This window comes from Ceratotherium simum, chromosome 7 (genome assembly GCF_057802395.1).
Source record: "Ceratotherium simum simum isolate JZ-2026a chromosome 7, ASM5780239v1, whole genome shotgun sequence".
NCBI classification, from domain to species: Eukaryota; Metazoa; Chordata; class Mammalia; order Perissodactyla; family Rhinocerotidae; genus Ceratotherium; species Ceratotherium simum.
In genome coordinates, this window is record NC_141906.1 from 51216441 (window position 1) to 51240088 (window position 23648).

The 23648-nt window shown below is 36.6% G+C and overlaps 1 long non-coding RNA gene across 1 annotated transcript in view; it reads right to left on the reverse strand.

The window, feature by feature from the left end:
- Positions 1-688: 688 nt before the first annotated feature.
- The window catches only part of LOC147916675 (uncharacterized), a 160761-nt gene continuing 137801 nt past the window's right edge, over positions 689-23648 (reverse strand). Inside the window, exon 3 of the long non-coding RNA XR_015552714.1 lies at positions 689-865. This is a non-coding gene — a long non-coding RNA (uncharacterized LOC147916675). The remainder of the gene's footprint in view (positions 866-23648) is intronic.

Sequence of the window (23648 nt, forward strand, 5' to 3'; positions counted from 1 at the left end):
TCAGCCAATTAAATAATCCTACCTTCAAGTGAAACAAATTATTTCCACTTGCATTTAATTGGCCAAAGTAAATGACATGGCCATGCCTAACTTCTAGTTGATAGGGAAGTGAAACCTCTTGTGTGCCTGGAACTATAGAGCTAACTATTGATGAATAGAAAAAATGCCTGTCAAAGATGCCTCTGTCATAGGGGTTTTTTCTTTTATTAAAATTTAATATATTTTATATGTAAATTGCTTAGAACAGTGCCTGGCACAAATTAAACAGAAGTATTTGTCAGTAGTTGTTATGATTTGGGACAGACAGATAATCATATCTCTCAGCTGAAGAGTTGAGGAAACAGGATAAATTCCAGGTAGTGAGTCAGTAATATAGAACAAAGTGCTGTCAAATAAGAAAGGAAACCAATAGGTTAGCATCCATAAGGAAAAAACACTTAGAAGGACTAACTTCTAGGAAAGAGGACACATCTGAAGTGGTGGATATAGAAGAAAGGAAATTCTAAAAACTGAAGAAAGATATTAGCCCAAAAATATAATAGAATAAAGATTTTTTTCTGATAATCTAAATGCTATAGCTAAATCCATTAAAATTAGATGTTACAGAGAATTATACTATTGCATTCTGCAGTTATGAGATAATAGAGAAGAATAGCAAACTTCTATTAAGTATTATAAAACCTCCATTATTAACATGTAATTAGGCAATGATTAAAATAGAGATGAACAGAGACAGAGACTGAAATTACTGGCTTTATGAAATAAAAGAGCAAATTCTACTTGCCACCTTCGTCTTCTATTCTGTAGATAGGTGAAACATATCTTCACTCAAAGGTATCACCAATAAATATTTGCTGATAAGTGTCTGAAAATAAGTCACAAGGGAGATGGATAATAAAATATGGTTAAAAATCTATAAAACTTAATAGTAAAACAATGAAGATAAAATGATATAAGATTATTGGATGATTACATGAATGAAGAAAGATCTTGTGTTAATGTCTTTACCTCCATTTGTGTGGATACTATGAGACATTTATCTTTAGAGAGCAAAATGTTCAAACCCAAACGTATAATCAAGATATCCTTGGAGGTGGTGGTAGTTTTAATTTTGAAAACATTTAGAAAAGGGAGATAGATGGCAAAACAGGGAGATTATATTTTTGAGAAAACTAGATGTAAGAAAAAAATGATAGTAAAATAGGTAGTTTCTACCTTCTGTGCTGGTAATTTCCCTACAAAAAAAATCACAGACCACAAATGCTGACACCACAGCAATTATTTTAAATGTCAGTAAGACAAACCAAACCAGAATTGAAATAATCCCTTTGAAGGATAATGATCCTCAGTCAAAGGTGGTATAAAGAAATTTTCAAAATTGAGTAGGAATAGAAAAGCTACCGTGAATTGACTGATTATGATCACTTCCTTAATACAAAAATCTTCAAGCTGCCTTTTAAAGGGAATGATAAAATATGTTGCGATCCTTAGACTTCTGAAAAAATTATTTTAGATAAAAGTAAGAACCTTTACTTTGACCACAGAAATTTGGAGTTATGGCTTAGTCCAAAAACCTGAAGAGGAATATACGAAATGGCTCTAAACATACCAGAGGTCATTTTCACAAAAAGGTGAAACTTTTTTTTCTTTATCTACTCCCAAGTCCAAAAGTGAGGAAAGTTAGAGTAAAAAGCAAGCTTCTTTCCTCAGAAGGTTGCTGAAAGTTATTTCTTCTGGTAAACATCCCTTTGCCTTGAATGAGTCGGGCCTTTACCTTGCTGGAGTGGTCAAAGCTACATATATCTAAACCTTGAATTTCAGGTCAAAGCTACACATATCTGAACCTCAAATCACACACATCTGCTTTTTCTGCTAGTATTTCTCCTCCTCCTCCCCCCACTCCTCTTCCTCCTCCTCCTTTTCATCCTTCTCATCTTTCTTCTTCTCTTCCTCCTCTCCTTTTCCCGTCCTCTCTCCTTTTTCCTTTTTTTGAGATGATTGCCGTAATTTCCAGTTTCCCTGCTTGAAATATCCTGCGAGTCACTTTTATGTAACATTTTAAGCGTTTTCTTTATTTTTCTTAATTTGTCTCTTCACTTTTTAGTAGGGAAGTGTTCAAACATAATCAAATGCAGTCTTTTACACACTATTAGAATCAGAACATTAAAAAGTTCACACATTTGACTAAGTTGATATGTGTCATGTTTATTTTAATATTTGAACAGTTTCATTTCTTCTCTTTTTCATGCCATTTTTGTGCTGACAAAAATGGGTGGATTTTCCCACAAACTGCAATTGGCTCCCTCCCGGATTTGTTTGACTTTTTCCTCCACCGACCTCCTATTTCCTCTAAATGGGAAGTGAGGTGTAGCTATTTCATTAGATTTAAGTTCTTTTATTTGCCTAGAATAATTCACAAGTTGTGTGGTTTACATTCTATTGTACAACAGCAGACGTCGTACAGTGTTATTTGTGCTATGTTCCATCAACAGTATCAGATATTGTTAGCCTGATTGATTCATAATAAATTTCCCTAACAACCATTTACCCAACAGTTTTAGTTTGCATTGATGATTATTGCATGGGTCTATCATTTCATTATAGTTTGCAAAATAATAATGAAAAAAAAAATCTGTATTTTTTAGGTCCAATCCCCCTATATAGGAAAGCTTTCCTTATTAATTATTTGGTTAACCTGAAACATAGTTTACCAGAGAAAGTAATATAGATACTTGAATATTTTCTTTTATTTATCAATCTTCTAGATAATTGGTGCCCCAATAAATTCTAATGGGGTACTACATTTCTCCTTAAGTATTGCTATGAATCTTTGGATCTATAGAGCTTTTATATCTTTTCAGAAACTGCGGGTGTTATTCTTTTCTGATGCTCAAACTATCCTGTCTCTGTTAAACGGAAGTTCATTCAAGTCCATTAGAGTTCTTGTTTCTTTCTCTTTCTTTGCAATAGATGCCTACCAGCATCACGTTTTTTTTTTTTAAAAACAATTTAATTTTGAGATCATTGTAGATTTGGATGGAGTTGTAAGAAATAAGAGAGATGGAGATCCCTGTACTCTTCACTTGATTTCCCGCAATGGTACCATCTTACATATCTCTAGTATAATATCACAACAAAGAAACTGGCCTTGATATAATCCATCCATCTTATTTCTTGTGTCCTTTTTACAAAACTTCAACCATCTTTGCTTTCTGTGCTTTCTGGCCCAAGAACATGATCCAGTGTCATCTGGTCCACTTTGTGCATCACCTGAAATTAGCCACTTTTCTCAGGAACCCAAATTCTTTTCAGGAAGAAATGGTATTAAAGACAATAATCTAGGCCCTAGGGTCTTCACTGATCTAGGTTGTCATGGCTTCTAAGTCTTTTCAATGTTCAGAGCTAGCAAACATGCATTATTATGAAAAATAAGTGAGTTCATACTGATAGTTTCTCAAATGTAAGATTATAGACTTTTGGTTTTGTTATTTTGTAGTATCTTTGACTTTGTATTTCTTTTCTCTTTTGCTGATAATCTTGGGTTGTGTTGTCATTTATATAACATATTTAACGTATTATTGGATATTTTCTATTGTCTCTATATATTCACATTTTAACCATTCTCCGTTCTGCTCTTTTCCTCAGGAGACTGACCTAGCAGACTTGCTCTCTGGCTTTCATTTGGATCCAGCAAATGGAAGTAATTGGGAAGAAACTGGAGTGTTGTAAGTGTGTAAAATAGAGATATTATTCCTCTGGTTCTTAGCTCATAACTCCTATGAGGCAAATCTTGCCACAGAGCTGTTTTCTTGGGTTTACAGCAATTATGGCATCCTCTCGCCTTTCAGATATAGGGGGTAAATGGCTTTCTGTCGTTGCCATCGCAAGGTACTGTACTACTCTTTGTTGGGTTCCCTACGTCTACACAGCCTTGTAAATTGTCCCATGATTAAAAACTCCTGAAATTACTCAAATAAAGGTATCTTATTTTTCTGCTGGAACCATGATTAATACAACAGATCAGCCTAAAAATTGAAAGAAATGAGTATTTATTTAGGTCTAGCTATACTCTATCATTTTCACCAGGTTTTTGGAATCAAAAAAAAAATGAAACAAAATATGTCTTCTGCCCTCAAGAAACCAACAGGTTAGTTGGTAGAACAGACAAATAAATAATTTTATGTAATACAATAAATCTATTATAGAACTATGGATAAGCTGTTTTGAGAGCACGAAATAAAGCCACTTAATCCATCCCATGAACTCAATGAGGGCTTCCTGGTAGACATATTCTTGAGGTAATATTTATTAAACTTTTATTTATATAGAGAAAGGATATTTTGAGGAAAGTATATAACTTGTTCATTATTATAATATACACAAAACCTAGAAAGTGCATTGCACATGGTAGGCTCAATAAATGCATATTGAATGATTGACTAACTGGATATACAAGCACAGATAATCAAACACTCAAAAACAGGAAATAGTAGGGGCCAGCCCCGTGGTAGGGGTTTGAGTTTAGTGTGCTCCACTTCAGCAGCCCGGGTTTGCAGATTCGGATCCCAGGCATGGACCTACACCACACGTCAGCCATGCTGTGGCAGTGATCCACATATAAAATAGAGGAAGATTGGCACAGATGTTAGCTCAGGGCAAATGTTCCACAGCAAAAAAAAAAAAAAAAGGAAATAGTTGTGTGTGTTTTTTAAACCTCACAGAAAAAAACCTCAAATTTTTCGGCATACTTTTTCATAAATTTCACTGTCTTCCACTGAATTCAACATCAGGACATGTAACTTAATAATTTTTTTGTGCTCTCATTAATTTTATCTAAGTTAGATTTGAATGGCTTTGAATGACTGTTTGCAAGATCAGCAATGCCTAAGTAAATGCCAGTTAAATTTTACATATGGGCCATGGAAAGAAGAATTAAGAAAATCAAGCTTTAATGGGGGCCAATCATAAAAATAACTAAGATCAACAGAATGGTTAATGAAGCATCATCCCTGCAATGGTCACAGACTTGTGGTTGAATCTCTTTAGTTACTGGAGTCTTATTTTCTTTGGAGGTAGCCCAAACATTTTATACCAAGTCTGACATTTCAGAAAATGTGCAGAATCTGTAAATATATCTAAGCCTCATCAGATATATGGAATACACTTGTCTACATTATAAAAATTTGATGTGCAATCACTCCAATTACATTTCAGATTAACTATGAATGTAGAATTTCAAATCTTTTATTTCAAAATAACACTTTCATAAGCAATTAAGTTTTTATTTTCTGAATAAAAAGTGTCAGAAACATCACTGCAAGTATTGCTTTTTAATTGAACCTGAGAACTAATTTAAATCACAGTTTCATATTACAGTTATCAACCCATTGTACATCTTGCTTAAAATATCAATAGTTATTCCAGAATAAGATGTTTGTTTTTCTATTCAAGCTATTAAAACTTTCAAGCACAATTTGAGCACAGTTATTGATAAAAAAAAGAAATTTTTTTGACTCAACAGCTAAGAGAGAGAAGTTCAGTAATAATATGGAGTAACATCCTTTGTTCCCATACTTGCCTCCATTCCAGCTCTTTTTACAGTCATTAAGTTACCATCTTAATTACGGCAGTTTGCTGAGAATTACAACTTATTCAAAGTCCACTTTGCTATAAAAACCCAAAGTATATCTGAACACAGCAGAAGCAAATAGCAACATTTTTTTTTTTCCAGGACCCGCAAGCTACTTATATAGTAGTCACGTATTATGAGAGATTTGTGTGTGTAGTGTAACCTAACTCTAAATCTCAGCAAACTTTTAAAAAGTATACGTGTCAACAAGGGGAGCAGATGAAACCAGCCATGATGACATGGCAGGGAATATGTTTTCTGATCCCAATCCACTCTGACTCTTCAGATTTCTACCTCTGCCTCCAAATGACTGACCTCAACCAGAAGCTGGAGAGCAAAGAAGCACATTGATACAGGACAGCCTAATCCAGGAACAGGGCAGGGTAAAGAAGGATGGAGATTGGACCCGGAGGGCAAAAGAAAGATATTCAGCCTATATGTCTAAAAGGAAATTTAAGTTGACATGTATTGCTATAGTTAACTAAAATCTCTTTCCTGTTTTCCCTGAGCACACAGGTAAACCATATTTTCCAAGATCCCTTCATGTGGCCTGTTACCTTGTCAGATTAAGCAAATAAAAATCCAGGAGATCCAGTTAAATTTGAATTTGGAATAAACAAATGTATTTTCTAGTGTAACTATGTCCCATGAAACATTTAGGACATACATAATTATACCAAAAAAAAAAAAACATTCGTTGTGTATCTGAAATTCAAATATAACCAGGTGTCCTGTATTTTATGTAACAATGTTGATCAATAGAAAGTGGATGGAAGTGATATTAGACTAACTTGCTGGTAAGTAGGCTCTCTGTAAAATAAGTAAATTAATAATACTAGTAATAATAATAATAACAATCTGCATTTGTAGAGTTTGCCCAACTCTGTGGTTTAAATAGTCTCACTATGGTCCATTTCGAGCCACCAATATGAACTGAACACAGAGCTGGAAGGAGACGTGCACAACTTGCTCTCATGAGCCTATATAAGCCAACTTCAGCACACTATTGAGTATACATTACTTTTAATCCTCTCACTTGAAAAAAATCTCATACACAACCCTCCATTCACTTTCACTCTTCTATCTGGCCGAAATGTAATGAAATCCTTAGGATAACCTTGGGAGCCATGAGGAGAAGACAGCAAATATCCACAAAATGGAATGTGCTTTAGTCCTTTGTCATCTCTTGGAGGTGAGCCGTGGGATCAGGTACACCTGCTTTGGAACGTGTGATGTGAATAGAAATGAACTGTAATTGTGTGAAGCCACAGATATTTTGACATTTATCCACTAGAGCAGCTAGCATTTCTCATATAGATCGTGACTTAAGCAAACATTAGTGACCAAACTAAAATTTTCACTATTCCATTCATCATTTAAAACATTTACTAAACATTTATTAAATGAGAAGCATTGTACTAGATACAAGGGATACAACACTTGCCTAAAAGTTTAGAGGGTTTATAAGCTTAAAAAAACATAATATAAACTACAAAAAAAGGTAAGAAAGTGCAATGTTTTAGAAGCATATTGAAGAATTGAATGGCAGGATACTTAATATTTTGTGTCTTTCTACTTACTGTTAGGTATACTTGGAATGCTGTTCTCCTTTTTCTGCCTGACAAATTGCTGCTCATTATTTAAGTCCTACTCAAATATGTTCTCTGTGCTTTCCAAATATATTTTCCTTTATATTCCTATTTTGAGCGAACCTCACCTATAGCTCTCTTGCAATTATTTCTTTCCATATTTATACTTTATCACTGACTGTCGTACCCATTTAGCACTAGACCCTGATATGTTTATCTTTATTTTATCCTCAGTGCCCCTAAAATTGTTGTGCACATAATATTTAAGAATAATCTCTATTGCCTCTGTTTTGTATGAAATGATTTATTCCAGATACCCAGTTATATAGCCACAGTTGTCTTCATAATTATTCCCAGGAAGCCAGATCTCCTTTAGAAATAAGGTTCTGTGTGGCTGCCTATGTTATATCAGATTTTCTGAAACATATTTCCATGTTAGCCCTTCCTGTCAGTGCTGGTCTAAGTGCATAGATGCAGAAATAATCCATATATTTATTGAATATAGTCATGTGGAAGCCATGCATTTCTCTTTGGGTTGTACTTAAGAATATGGATTGCTTCTTATTTTGATTCCTCCCAAGACCCAGCATAGTGTCTTCTGCATTTAAAATACCAAATAGGATTTCAAACCACCTTTCCCCATCTATTTATGCAATGCTACGCTAACATAATCAATGGGGTCAAGTTCCACAAGAACCCAGGAGAATTGTCCATTGACGCTAGTCACATTTTGCAGAAGCTGCAAGAATTTGCTTTTCTCCCTGCTCTGTATCAGTAACTTCCCCAAGTTTCTGATGGTATACAGCTTTGATTGCTGCTCTCTAGTCTCTTCCATCTGCTACTCTCTTATTTCCCAGAAGACAAGCCACTATACTGTGCCACTTTAATTTCTGCTTTAATGCCCTTAAACTGCTTCTCTGACTTACCAGCCAGGCTTTAGCTCACCATAAAGCACCTGCTGGGGAATTCAGCTGCCACGCATGTGGCCAGACTGGTGATTGTGGGATGATTTCAGAAATAAGGTGAAAGTGCTTGTGGAATTGAGGTCAAAAATGTCCTTCATTTTTCTTGGCAGTTAATTGACTGTGTTTTTCAAGTAGAAATGTGAGTTATAGCATGCTATTGTTCACAGCATCAGGGTCAGAAAGCAACAGTTTCTTTATTAAAAGGCCAAAGTAGGGCCACAACCCACCTGCACAGGTTTTTAGCGTTGTAGTCCTGTTAATGGCAGGTGTTTATTCTGTCATTAGGGTATAGCTACAATGTAACCTATCACCTACTTCAAGTGCTAAGTTAGTTCTTCAGCTAACATGCTCCTCTTGCAGAGCTTCTGCACAGATCCTAGCCCTATCTAGTTAAAGAAGTTACCCATGTCAATCTTTTGTTTTGTTTTGTTTTTGGTAAGGAAGATTGGCCATGAGCTAACATCTGTTGCCAATCTTCCTCTTTTTGCCGAGGAAGATTGGCTCTGAGCTAACATTTGTGCCCCTCTTCCTCTATTTTTTATGTAGGATGCCGCCACAGCATGGGTTGATGAGCGGTGTGTTGGTCCGCACCCGGAGTTCGAACCTGCGAACCCCGGGCCGACGAAGCTGAGTGCTCAAACTTAACCACTAAGCCACCAGGCGAGCCCCACCCATGTCAGTCTTCATGCTTGATTGACCTTTGTATATAATACCTGCTATAGAAGGCTGAACTCTCAATTAAAAAATAAATGTTGCTTTTTTTTTTAATTTATTTAAAAAATTTTTTTTTCCCCAAAGGCCCAGTAGATAGTTGTATGTCATAGCTGCACATCCTTCTAGTTGCTGTATGTGGGATGCAGCCTCAGCATGGCCGGAGAAGCGGTGTGTCGGTGCGCGCCCGGGATCTGAACCCGGGCTGCCAGCAGCGGAGTGTGCGCACTTAACCACTAAGCCACAGGGCCGGCCCTAAATGTTGCTTTTTTTGATGACATGTAAACTTCTAACTGATGGAATTAAATACACATATTCTGGCAGGATAAAATTGTATATTTATCTTACATATTTTCAACCCAAAGAAAGTCACATTTTCACAACTCATGATTCTCAGGATTAGTTACTGTTTCTTTGATATTTAATAATAATATGTATATTAATTAATTCTTTTAAATAATTATTCTCTTATTGAATGTAAGCAGAATCTAGTTAGTTGCTTTATCTCTAATCCACATACTTTCTGGAAGGATAAAAAAGGAAACATTTCATCTTTAGCAAGCTCTATTCCTGAATGTAAATCTAAAAGATTCTTATGTTGTTTTCAGATATGGGCTTTTATCTTTAATGCTGTAGAAATCCTACTAACACAGAAGTCCTCCAATTCTATAATCATGATTAAAATAATGGACAGATAGGATCTGGGAAGATGGTGGCATAGGCAGACTCTGAACTCACCTCCTCCTGCAGACACAGCCAATTTACAACTACTCGTGGCAAAATTACCAGAGACAGAACTGAAAACTGGATAAGAGGAACTCTTGCAACAAAGGACAATCCTAATTGAGGTGGAAGAGGCAGAAACTCCCTTCTGGAGAGGAAAAACGCAGCCTTCACAAGCCGCCAGCTTAACGGCCACCTGGGAGCAGCCCAAAGGTACACAGCCCTCCCTGGAGGAGCTGGGCCCTGAGCCGTGAGTGCTGGCGCTATAGGCATTTTGTGGACCCAGCACAATAGAGACGAGTGGCATAATATCTGGCTTTGCCTGCTACTAAAACATTGGGGAGCACCCCCAGAAAAGCTGGTTCACAAAGAAATTAAAACCGCTCTTAAAGGGCCCCCGCACAAACTCACCCGTTTCAGAAAACAACCTAAATCACCAGAAAGAAAGGTGCACAACCCTTCAGTGAAAAGAGACTCACCTGATAGGCTCTGAGGGCATTGCAGTGAGAGGTGAGACCTCTCCAGGGACTGGGACATTGGCGGCGGCCATTGTTGTGGCCTGGTGTGGGCATGCTGACACAGACGCCATTGGAGTTCTCCCCGGGGCCTGCTAGCCCAGGTCTCCCCCACCCACTACAGCATCGATTTAATCGAGCTCAGCCAGGGCAGGCAGCCCACCCTAGAGACTGGCCCCACCCAACAACAAGCCCTCAGGCAACTTGTGGGCCTGCATAGATTCGTCACTGGATTCTTTGCAGCCTGGCAACTGAGCCAACTTCAGTGGGGCAGGGGGTGCATGGGGAGCGGGTGGAGAGTGGTGTGTATGGGGCTCCCGCCGTGGAGAGACTGGGTCCACTTCAGGAGGTCAGGAAATGCACACGGGGCAGGACTGTGTTGATTGTGTGTGTGGACCTGTGGGCAGCAGGGCTTATCAGCTGCAGAAGACTTGTGCTTCTCAAAGACCCACATAGGGGGTTTGCCCCACCTTCCAAAGCCTGAAACAATTGGGTGCTCCTGTGCCTGAGGCCAGCCCCACACAGCTGCAATCCTCAGAGAGCTGACAAGAGACATAAGGGCTGGAGGCTTATAGCAATTGTAAGCCTCTGAGCCTAACAACCTGCTAGGCAGGGGGCCTACTCACTTAAAAGAAATACTGCAACACAAATGTGGCATTAGAACTTGCAGCCAGCTGTGCTGGGGCTCCCCACACCCCATAAAGAGACTGAAGGGCCGACAACAACTACAAGCAGCTGAGCATTACAACAGCTTGCCAGGACTATAAGTCAGCCTCCCTGGGTGCCTACAGGGAGAGCAAACAGGCCACAACAGAAGGACACACGTAGCCCACATAGGGGTCACCCCTGGAACATTGAGAACTGAGGAAAGCACACTGCAGGCCCCCTAAGGCATCACTTATATAAGGTCACCTATCCAAGAGCAGGAGACGTAGCTGACCTACCTAATACATAGACACAAGCACAGCAAAAGAGGCAAAATGAGGAGGCAAAGGAATACATTCCAAGTAAGGGAACAGGACAAAACCACAGAAAAGGAAATAAGCGAAACAGAAATGAGCAACCTACCTGGCAGAGAGTGCAAACAAAGAGGGTTAAGGATGCTCACTGATCTGGGGAGAAGAATAGATGAACTCAGTGAGAATGTCAACAAAGAAATGGAAGATATAAAAAAGAACCAATCAGAAATGAAGAATACAATACTGGAAATGAAAAATTCACTAGAGGGACTCAAAAGCAGAGTAGAGGATACAGAAGAATGGATCTGCGAGCTGGATGAAAGACTAGAAGAAGTTACCCAAGCTGAACAGGTAAAAGAGAAAAGAATTAAAAAGAGTGAGGACAGTCTAAGGGACCTCTGGGACAACATCAAGCGCACTAACATCCATGTTATAGGTGTCTTGGAAGGAGAAGAGTGAGACAAAGGGGCAGAGAATCTGTTTCAAGAAATAATAGATGAAAACTTCCCTAACATAAGGAAAGAAACAGACATCCAAGTACAGGAAGCACAGAAAGCACCAAGGAAGATAAACCCAAAGAGGCACACACCAAGACACATCATAATCAAAATGTCCAGAATTAAAGATAAAGAGAGAATCCTAAAAGCCACAAGAGAGAGAGAGGTTACATACAAAGGAAACCCCATAAGGTTCTCAGCTGACTTCTCAACAGAAACCTTACAGGCTAGAAGAGAATGGCACGATATATTTAAAGTGTTAAAAGGAAAAAAATTACAGCCAAGAATACTCTACCCGGCAAGGTGTCATTGAAAATGGAAGGAGAGCTAAAAATTTCCCAGACAAGAAAAAATTAAAGGAGTTTGTCACCAAGAAACCAGTGCTACAAGAAATGTTAAAGGGAATGATTTAAGGGCAAAAAAGAAGACCACAAATAGGAAAAATTATCTATTTCCATAATAAGAGGGTAATGGATACAAGTGCAAAAAAAAAGAGGTTAGACATGATATCAAAAACATAAAATGAGAGAGGAGGGGAGTTAAAGAGTAGAGCTTTCAGACAGAGGTCAAACTAAAGAGACCATCGATTCTGTATAGAAGGAGAAAGGAACAGAGAAGGACTACTAAAACACTGAGAAAAAAAGTTAAAAAATGGCAGTAAGTACATACTTATCAATAGCTACTTTAATTTTTATTTATTTATTTTTTCCCCCAAAGCCCCAATAGATAGTTGCATGTCATAGTTGCACAGTCTTCTAGTTGCTGTATGTGGGACGCGGCCTCAGCATGGCAGTGCATCGGTGTGCGCCCGGGACCTGAACCCGGGCCACCAGCAGTGGAGCATGTGCACTTAGCCTCAAACTCATGGGGCCGGCCCTCAATAGCTACTTTAAATGTCAATGGACTAAATGCTCCAATAAAAGGCATAGGCTGGCTGATTGGATAAAACAACAAGACCCATATATATGCTGCATGCAAGAGACGCACTTCAGACCTAAAGACACTCAGAAACTGAAAGTGAAGGGATGGAAAAAGATACTCCACGCAAATGGCAATGAAAAGAAAGCTGGGGTAGCAGTACTCATATCAGACAAAATAGACTTTAAAACAAAAACTGTAAAAAGAGACAAAGAAGGGCATTACATAATGATCAAGGGAACAATCCAATAAGAGGATATAACACTTGTAAATATCTACGCACCCAACGTAGGATCACCTAAATATATAAAGCAATTATTAACAGACATAGAAACAGAAATAGACAGTAACACAATAATAGTAGGGGACTTTAACACTCACTTACACCAATGGATAGATCATCCAAACAGAAGATCAATAAGCAAACATTGGCCTTAAATGACTCACTAGAACAGATGGACCTAGTAGATATATACAGAGCATTCCATCCAAAAACCGAAGAATACACGTTCTTTTCAAATGCACATGGAACATTCTCTATGATTGATCACATATTACGCCACAAAACAAGTCTCTATAAATTTAAGAAGATTGAAATAATACCAAGCATCTTTTCTGACCACAACAGTATGAAACTAGAAATCAACTATAGGAAGAAAATCAGAAAAGCCACAAATACGTGGAGATTAAACAAAATACTACTGAACAACGATGGGGTCAACGAAGAAATCGAAGGAGAAATAAAAAAACACCTGGAGACAAATGAAAATGAAAATACGACATGCCAGAATTTATGGGATACAGCAAAAGCGGTTCTAAGAGGGCAGTTTATAGCAATACAGGCCTATCTCAACAAACAAGAAAAATCTCAAGTAAACAATCTAACAATGCACCTAAGGAACTGGAAAAAGAAGGACAAACAAAGCCCAAAATCAGTAGAAGAAGGGAAATAATAAACATCAGAGCAGAAATAAACGAAATAGAGACTAAAAAAACAATAGAAAAAATTAATAAAACCAAGAGCTGGTTCTTTGAAAAGATAAACAATATTGAAAAACCTTTAGTTAGACTCACCAAGAAAAAAAGAGAGAAGGCTCAAATAAGTAAAATCAGAAATGAAAGAGGGGAAATCACAACAGACACCTCAGAAATATAAAAGATTATAAGAGAATACTATGAAAAGCTATATGCCAACCAATTCGACAATCTGGAAGAAATGGATAAATTCTTAGAATCATACAACCTTCCAAAACTGGATCAAGAAGAAGTAGAGAATTTGAATAGACCAATCACCAGTAAGGAGATCGAAACAGTAATCAAAAACCTCCCCAAAAATAAAAGTCTGGGACCAGATGGCTTCCCTGGTGAATTCTACCCAACATTCAAAGAAGACTTAATACCTATCCTTCTCAAACTCTTCCAAAAAATTGAGGAGTGGGGGAAGCACCCTAACTCATTCTACAAAGCCAACATTAACCTGATACCAAAACCAGACAAGAACAACACAAAAAAGAAGATTATAGGCCAATATCACTGATCAACATCGATGCAAAAATCCTCAACAAAATACTAGCAAATCGCATACAACAATACATTAAAAAGATTATACACCATGATCAAGTGGGATTTATTCCAGGGATGCAGGGATGGTTCAACATTTGCAAATCAATCAACGTAATACACCACATTAATAAAATGAAGAACAAAAATCACATGATCATCTCAATAGATGCAGAGAAAGCATTTGACAAGATACAGCATCCATTTAGGATAAAAACTCTGAATAAAATGGGGATAGAAGAAAAGTACCTCAACATAATAAAGGCCATATATGACAAACCCACAGCTAATATCATCCTCAATGGTGAAAAACTGAAAGCTATCCCTCTAAGAACAGGAACCAGACAAGGATGCCCAGTCTCACCACTCCTATTTAACATAGTACTGGAAGTCCTAGCCAGAGCAATCAGGCAAGAGAAAGAAAGAAAAGTGATCCAAATTGGAAAGGAAGAAGTGAAACTCTCACTATTTGCAGATGACATGATTTTATATATAGAAGACCCTAAAGAATCCATCGAAAAACTTTTAGAAGTAATAAACGAATACAGTAAAGTTGCAGGATACAAAATCAATATACAAACATCAGTTGCATTTCTATACACTAACAATGAAGTAGCAGAAAGAGAAATTAAGACTACAAGCCCGTTTACAATTGCAACAAAAAGAATAAAATACCTAGGTATAAACTTAATCAAAGAGGTGAAAGATCTATACACTGAAAACTATAAAACATTGCTCAAAGAAATTGAAGAAGACACAAAGAAATGGAAAGATATTCCGTGCTCTTGGATCAGAAGAATTAACATAGTTAAGATGTCCATACTTCCTAAAGCAGTCTATAGATTCAATGCAATCCCTATCAAAGTTCCAACCACATTTTTCACAGACATAGAACAAAGAATCCTAAAATTATATGGAACAATACAGGACCCCGAATAGCTAAAGGAATCCTAAGAAAAAACAACAAAGCTGGAGGTATCACACTCCCTGATTTCAAAATATACTACAAAGCTATAGTAACCAAAACAGCATGGTACTGGCACAAAAACAGACACACAGATCAATGGAATAGAATCGAAAGCTCAGAAATAAACCCACACATCTATGGACAGCTAATCTTCGACAAAGGAGCCAACAGCATACAACGGACAAAAGAAAGTCTCTTCACCAAATGGTGTTGGGAAAACTGGATAGCCACATGCAAAAAAATGAAAGTAGACCCTTACCTTACACCATACACAAAAATTAACTAAAAATGGATTAAAGACTTGATGTAAGACCTGAAACTGTGAAAGTTTTAGAAGAAAACATAGGCAGTATGCTCTTCGACATCAGTCTTAGCAACATATTTTCAAGCACCATGTCTGACCGGGCAAGAGAAACCATAGAAAAAATAAATAAATGGGACTACATCAAACTAAAAAGCTTCTGCACAGCAAAGGAAACCATCAACAAAACGAAAAGACAACCTTACAATTGGGAGAAGATATTTGCAAACCATATATCTGATAAGAGGTTAATCTCCAAAATATATGAAGAACTCATGCATCTCAACAACAAAAAAACTACCAACCCAATTAAAAAATGGGCAAAAGACCTGAACAGACATTTCTCCAAAGAAGATATACAGATGGCCAACAGGCACATGAAAAGATGTTCAACATCATTAACTATCAGGGAAATGCAAATCAAAACTACAATGAGATATCACCTCACGCCAGTCAGAATGGCTATAATTAACAAGACAGGAAACAACAAGTGTTGGAGAGGATGTGGAGAGAAGGGAACTCTCATACACTGCTGGTGGGAGTGCAAACTGGTGCAGCCACTATGGAAAACAGTATGGAGATTCCTCAAAAAATCAAGGATAGAACTACCATATGATCCAGCTATTCCACTGCTGGGTATTTATCCAAAGAACTTGAAAACACCAATGCGCTAAGATATATGCACCCCTGTGTTCATTGCAGCGTTATTCACAATAGCCAAGACTTGGAAGCAACCTAAGTGCCCATCAAGGGACGAATGGATAAAGAAGATGTGGTATATATACACAATGGAATACTACTCAGCCATAAGAAACGATGAAATCCAGCCATTTGTGACAACATGGATGGACATTGAGGATATTATGCAAAGTGAAATAAGTCAGAGGGAGAAGGTCAAATACCGTATGATCTCGCTCATTAAGTAGTAGATAATAACAACAACAAACTAACACATAGAGACAGAGATTGGATTGGTGGTTACCAGAGGGGAAGAGGGGAGGGAGGAGGGCGAAAGGGATAATTCAGCGCATGTGTGTTGTGATGGGTTGTAATTAGTATTTGGGTGGTGAACATGATGTAATCTATGCAGAAATACAAGTATAATGATGTACATCTGAAATTTATACAATGTTATAAACCAATGTTACTGCAATAAACAAAAAATTAAAAAAATAAAGAACATATTACACCTGAGGGTTTTTTTGCCTTATTTTCTGTTTATTTTCTTTCTAATTAAAAAGCCCTGTAATTGTTTCTGTACCTTGTTTAATACATCAGTTATACAAAGAAAATTGTATCCCAAGAGTTTAGTGATATTTCTGTAGACCAAGAAGAAGCTGATATTTTTCAAGCCTGTGATCACTTTATGCCAGGATATGGTAAGATGCAGGTCACGTGAACAGCAAGAACACTAATCTTCTAAAATAGATGATTTTAAAACATTTTTTTTCATATGGATATTCTTTCTTCTAGTAATTCTATGTGAAAATATAAAAATGAACAAATAGATAAAAGACAAGCTGCTCTGTTTAAAGGCAGTAAGATACAGAAGACTACAAGCTGAGCCCCCTACTAACATTCCTATACAAACCTATCAGTTTAGTGTGATATACATGTATATATACACACACACACATACTAGGTGTGTGTGTGTGTGTGTGTGTGTATACATATATATATATACACAAAATGTAAATTCAAATACAGAGCATGGAATCAGACATTATACAGCTACATTAATAAAAAGTAGCTATTCCAAACCACCACTTTAAAAAGTAATCATTTCATGAAAGAGAAAAAAATGATTTGAAAGCAAATAATAGAACTTTTAAGAACACGGTTTCAAAGATAAAAATCCATAAATATGGAACAATAATAGGCTTAGGAAGGCATAATACTATCACCTTTGATTTAAAAACTCATTATTTGTGTCAGTGGAAACGCAAATATCAAAGTAGCTAGATGTTATATGATTGTAGGCTTTATTATATTGACTACTTTCAGAACTTTCCACACGATGTAAAGTATTTTTTAAGTACCTACAATGTGGCAGGAGAAGCAGCTACAATTTCTCTAATTCTCACAATAGATAAATTTTTTTGGCCAAAATTACAGACCATTAAATAATCTTAGAGGGTTTAAGTGACTTGCCAATAGCCACATAACTAATGAATATTTTAGCCCAAGTTTAGCTCTTAAGTTTAAGTACTAAGTCTTACAATTATGTACCAATTTGTGGCATTTCCCAATTGCTGTTTAATGTCAATAAGATTATATGAAAAAGTCCATACATATCTTTCAATCACAGTAACGTTTTGTTTAATACCCAAAAAGGTACGGGTAACAGTAAAGAACTAACAAAGTATACTCATGAGACTTTATTTTTGGAGATATTTTCTCCATTCCATGAATTATGTTTTCACTTTATTCATAGTGGTCTTTGATGCACAGAAATTTTTAATTTTAATAATGTTCATTTTCTTTGTCTTTTATTGTTTGTGCTTTTTGGGTGTCATATCAAAGAATCCAGCCGATCTAATCCAAGGCTGTGCAGATTTATACCTATGTTTCCTCCTAAGAATTTTATATATATATTTTTTGGTTTTTTTGAGGAAGATCGGCCCTGAGATAGCATCTGTCAATCCTCCTCTTTTTGCTGAGGAAGATTGGCACTGGGCTAACATCCATGCCCATCTTCCTCCACTTTATATGAGACGCTTGCCACAGCACGGCCTGCCAAGTGGTGCGTCAGTGCGCGCCCGGGATCCAAACCCGCAAACCCCAGGCTGCCTCAGCAGAGCATGTGCACTTAACCACTTGCGCCACCGGGCTGGCCCCTAACAATTTTATATTTTAACTTTTAGTTTTATATATTTGACCTATTTTGAGTTAATTTTTGTAAGTGGTATGAGATAACAGTCTAACTTCATGTGGACGGCCAGTTGTCCCAGAAGCATGTGTTACGAAGACTATTCTTTCCTCACTGAGTGGTCTTGGCACCCTTGCTGATAATCACCTGACTGTAAATGTTCTGAAATTGGGAAGTGTGAATCCTCCAACTTTGTCCTTATTTTTCAAGATTGTTTTGGCTACTCAGTGTCCTTTAATTTTCCTGTGTGTTTTAGTGTCAGCTTGTCCATTTCTGTAAAAAAGGCAGTTGAAATTTTGATAGGACTTGTGCTGAATCTGCAGATCAATTTAGGGATATTGGCCCTTCAACAATATTAAGTCTTCCAATCTATGAACACAGATGTTTTTCTATTTCTTCACATCTTCGTAAATTTATTTCAAGAATGTTTCGCAATGTTCGGTCTTGCAATTATTTAGTTAAATTTATTACTAAGAATTTTATTCTTTTTTTTGTTCTTTTCTTAATTTAAGTTTTGTTTCTCAATTATTCATTGCTAGTGCATAGGAATACAGCTTATTTTTGTATATTCTTGTATTCTACAACTTTGTTGAACTTGTTTATAAGCTCTAGTAGTTTTTTGGTGGATTCATTAGGGTTTTCTATATAAGATCATGTCACCTACAAATAGAGATTGTAACTTCTTATAATGAAGAAAAAGAGAATAAGTTGTCATCACAGAATGAGCCAAAATTACAAAAGGCCTTGATAGCCAGATTGGATTGATCTATTTATCATGTATCAGGTAGTGTCAATTTAAACAAATTGCTTTGTTTATGAATCTTTGTGTGATAAAAATATAATTATGGCCACTTAACCCCATATAAGGAAATCTGAAGCATAGAAAGTTTAAAGAGCTTGCCAAAAATCACACAGCGACTAAGGAGTAGAACTGAGATTTTAAAGGAAGTCCTTTCTACAGCCACTGATATTACTGTTCTGTAGTTCTGACTTTAAGTGGTTTCCTTGTTGGTAGTTTACAATCAATATCAATTTATAATATTTCTCATGTTCTGCCAATTTCATTAACATAGCACTCTGAAGTGAAGAAAGCAGTGGTAAAGTCAACTTCATGATTATACTGAAAACAAAATTTGAATCTAAGGCACTCAACAATAGAGGGGAAAGCAGGCCCTTAAGAATCAGAATTAAACTAAAATTTATGAAGCCGTGATACTGAATGAAGAATTGAATGAAGAATTGTTCTTTGTTGACATTTGGTCAACATGCAATAAAATGTACTGGTCTTAACTGCTCCTTTGGATGGATGTTTTGACAATTCTGTACACCCGAGTAACCGTGCCCAAATTAAACTATAAAATGTTTCCATCTTCCTGCTGCCAAAGACGTCTTGCCCTTCTTCCAGGCAATTCCTTATCCAGTTAATTTCCTATTTCTCCCATCTCTATTCTTATCCCAGTACTCTCCAGAACCACTACATGATTTTGTTAATCATGAAAATGTTTTAAGTTTGCCCATATTTGGGTTTCACGTAAATTGAATGATACTGTATATACTTTTTTCTGTCTGGCTTCTTTTGCTTAACATAATGTTTCTGGGCTCTGGTGCATGTTGTTGCTTGTTTCTTTTTTTATTGCTTATGAATTTTCCAGTGTGTTTGCTATACTATCATCATTTGTTTATTAATTCTTCTGTTGATGGAAATTTAGATTGTTTCTAATTGTTGGATACCATGAATAAATGTGCTGTATGAATTCTAGTACAAGTTTTGTTTTGTTTTTTAACATTTGTTTTCCTTTCTCTTGATGAACAGTTATCTAAAGTAGTTATATCATGTTGCATTCCCACCATCAAGGGAGTGCAAGGGAATGCATCTCCACTTGCTCCGCATCCTCACCAACATTTGCTGTAGTCAGCTGTGTTCTGTTTTTAATCTTTCTAAGTGAATGTGAAGTGGTATCTCATTGTGGTTTTAATTTGCATTTTTCTAATAACTAATGATGCTGAATACCTTTTCTTCTGTGATTACTGCTTCTTTTTCTTTTTTTCTTTTTTTGGTGAGGAAGATTAGCCCTGAACTAACATCTGTTGCAAATCCTCCTCTTTTTTGCTGAGGAAGATTGGCCCTGGGCTAACATTTGTGCCCATCTTCCTCTACTTTATATGTGGGATGCCTACCACAGCACGGCTTGATAAGCAGTGGGTAGGTCCACACCCAGGATCGGGACCTGTGAACCCCGGGCCACCAAAGTGGACCGCATGAACTTAACCACTATGCTACCGGGCTAGCCCCTACTGCCCATTTTTATGTCATCTTTTGTGAAGTGTCTGTTAGATCTTTTGCCATTTTTCTTTTTAATTTAGTTGTTTTCCTTCCTTAGATGAAAGCTTGAGAGAAGCCATTTCCTGTCTTTCATTCCTGCCCCACCCTTAGCCTGTAAAATGGGGATGAAATATATGCTTTACCAGGTACTTCTAAGATGTAAATATAAACATTGTTTACAAAGCACATCACAAATTGCTGTTGTATAATAGGTTTTCTATACATCCATGACACTTTTCCATGTATATGTAATAATTGCTCTAATTAGTAATTCTTTTTTATGTCGAGAATGTTAGATTTCTCAAATTGGTAGGATTTTTATCTGATGTCTCATTTTAAGTTTTTTACTTACAGGTTTTATTTTTGAATATGTAACGCATTCACATGGGTAAAAATCCAAATAATATAAAACAGAATACTGTGAGAAATTTTTCTGTTTTCAGCAACTTGCTCCCTAGCCACACAATTCTTCCATCCACAGTCAATACTATTAGTTTCTTGTGTGTCCTTATAAAGACATTTTATGCATATAAAATCAAATCTAGGTTATATATTATTTCCTTTACTATTCTCCAAGAGATAGCATGTGTAGTTGTGCATCTTGTCTTTTTAAAACATAATTTATTGTAAATTATAGCAAATATAAATAAAAATGCATACAACATATGAAGTCTTGAATAATTATTCAGGTCAAGTTTTATTTATTTATTTGGAATTTAATAAATATGAAAATATATAGCATATATTCTATTGTATCCAGCTTCTTTTACTCAATTTTGTTAGGAGACATCCAAGTTGTTCTGTGTATCTATCATTCATTTATCCCTGATGCTATAAAGTGTCCTATTATACAAATACACCAAATATGTGTATTCATTCCACTATCGATGAACATTTGGGTTGTTTCCAGTTTTGTATTATTATCTTGAAGCCTAACATGGGTTAATCTCAACCTGTCTAGATTAACTGCATGTTTATCTTCAGAGCTGCCTAGAGAATGATGGTGGCTCTTCATCAATGCAATAAAATATTTTAACTAAAGATAGATATTCTCCAACCACTGGTCGGTGAATAATTTTGGGAAGCAGGACATACCAGCTTCCAACGTTGTTGTATATGATTTGTACCTGGATTTGGTGGGAATGGAGGGTTTTGACAGTTAAGTCTGTCATGTGGTTAGAAAGTGCCCACATGATCATTTCACTAAGGAACCACCATGAGCAGACTTGGGGCTTCTCAGTACCAAGATACTTTGCGTGCGTGTTGATGGTTCTTGAAGACCTAGAGACAAAGCACTTTCTGTGCAACCCAAAGGTGGGGGACAAATAAGCTTGTACCTAAGAGCTCCAGACCCCTCAATGTGTACCCTTCTCTTATATTTGCCTATAATAAAGTTGTCTGTGACTATAAACTGAGCTGTATGAGTCCTTTGAACAGTAAAACATAGAGTAAATAATGTGTAATTAATATACATGCCATGATTATTTTGTATAAGTCTTCTGGTATACATATGAACATGTCAGTATTTTGTATATATCTAATAGTGGAATGGCTGGATTATACAATATTTGTGTATTCGCCTCTACTGTGATAATGACAATTTTTTAAAGTAGTTGTACGAATTTTCACTCCCGCTGGCAGTTAGTGAGAGTTCTTTGCTCCAGTGATTGCCAGCCATTGGAATTTGCAGAGTTTTAGGCACTTGCTAATCTGTTGGGTGTATAGTAATTTCATATTTTGGTTTTAAATTTAATTTCTCTAATTACTAATGAACTTGAACACCTTCTTATGTGTTTAATGCCATCCGTATTTGCTCTGTGTTGAAGTAGCTCTTAAAGTCTTTGGTCCATGTTTTCATTCGGTTGTCTATCATTTTTATTTATTTATTTATTTATTTATTTTTATTAGTATTTTTTTTTCCTCCAAAGCCCCAGTGGATAGTTGTATGTTATAGCTGCACATTCTTCTAGTTGCTGTATGTGGGATGCGGCCTCAGCATGGCTGGACAAGCGGTGTGTTGGTGCGCGCCCGGGATCTGAACCCGGACTGCCAGCAGCAGAGTGCGCGCGCTTAACCGCTAGGCCATGCGGCCGGCCCTATCATTTTTCTTATATTTTGTTCATAAATATTCTAGAATGGATCCTTTGTAATTATATGTGTTGGAAATATATCTCAACCTGAAGTTGCTTTTCCTTCTGTTATAGTGTCTTTCTACAAACATAAGGTCTTATCTAAAATACTCATTTTTTTTATTAAGTTCTTTATGTCATGGTTTCTGTTGTGTGTCTTGAATTAGAAAGCTTCCTCTACTCTGAGGATATAAGACATTTTCTATATCATGTGCTAAAAGCTTCATTATTTATCCTTAACTGTATAATTTATCTTTATTGTTTGTTTAGTATGATTTAGAGTCAGTTTTCTTTTTCTTTATTTCTTGTTTTTTAACAAGGCCAACAAGTTGTCTTGATATAATTTAAAATATTTTCCATTTTATCTTCAATAAAATGTCGATATATGTAGGTCAGCTTGTGGATTCTTTATTAAATCCCTTTCTTCTATGTTTCTACTTGCACAGATATACTGCCTTGATTGCTACAGCTTTATAACAAGTATTGATATCGAGTAGCGTAACTCCTCCAGCCTTGTTCTCCTTCAAAATGAAAAAATTTTGGACTTTTGCGTTTCCACAGAAATTTTAGAATCAGAATCCAGTTATATATGCACACATGTGCATACACACAGTTAAAAATACACAGAAATTGTTGAGATTTTTATTGGAATCGCATTGGAACTATAGATCAATTTGGAGAGACTTAACCGTATTAATAATATTGAAACTTTCCATTCTTTTTTTTTATTGTCCGGAGGACTAGCCCTGAGCTAACATCTGATGCCAATCCTCCCTTTTTTTCTTGAGAAAGATTGGCCCTGAGCTAATATTCGTGGCCATATTCCTCTACTTTATATGGGACGCTGCTACAACATGGCTCGCCAAGCGGTGCATCGGTGCGCGCCTGGAATCCGAACCTGCAAACCCCAGGCCGCAGCCACAGAGCACGTGCTCTTAACCACTTGCACCACTGGGCCGACCCCGAAACTTTCAATTCTTGAATATGATTTAT